Source organism: Ricinus communis, chromosome 3 (assembly GCF_019578655.1).
Source record: "Ricinus communis isolate WT05 ecotype wild-type chromosome 3, ASM1957865v1, whole genome shotgun sequence".
In the NCBI taxonomy this organism is placed as follows: Eukaryota; Viridiplantae; Streptophyta; class Magnoliopsida; order Malpighiales; family Euphorbiaceae; genus Ricinus; species Ricinus communis.
Window position 1 is genome coordinate 2,685,826 of NC_063258.1, and position 606 is coordinate 2,686,431.

At 30.5% G+C, this 606-nt stretch overlaps 1 non-coding gene across 1 annotated transcript; it reads left to right on the forward strand.

Moving 5' to 3' along the window:
• The first annotated feature begins 226 nt into the window (after positions 1–226).
• On the forward strand, positions 227–334 carry LOC112534737. The gene has a single exon (XR_003079002.1). It is a non-coding gene; the product is annotated as a small nucleolar RNA R71 (small nucleolar RNA).
• Positions 335–606: the final 272 nt, after the last annotated feature.

Genomic DNA, 606 nt, shown 5'->3' on the forward strand with positions numbered 1-606 from the left:
AGTGATACTTCGACGAGATTTCAAAAGAGAAGTACCATTCAGAGGAAATACGTATCCTAGCTAATTAGCGACAAATTAGTGACAAATTGGCTCCTAACATCTTAAAGATATCACAAGCCTCATCAGCTCTCTTTTCTAACATATCACTCCTAGCTACATTATTAACCATACATTAATATTGTTGTATTAATCCATCATAAAATGATTGATTAGTTATTGGAAATGGGTATCCATGGTGCGGGCATTGCAATAAAAGTGATTTGAAGCAATCTCATGCTTTATGAAAGGATTCAGTATCCTTTTGATAAAAATTAGTAATTTCAACACTTAATTCTTTAGTCTTTTAATGTGAGTAAAATTTACTCAAAAACTTTTGATAAACTTCATCCCAAGTTCCTAAAGAATTAGGAGGCAAGGTTGTTAACCAAGCTTTTGCTTCTCTTTTTTTCAATGAATAAGGAAAATATCTCATCCTTAATTGGTTCTCATTTAATCCAGATAATAAGAACGCATGAACTGTAGCATAGAATTCTCTAATAAATATTAATGCATCATCACTAGGCATACATAAAATGAAGGAAACATATTAAAATGAATATATTTCTA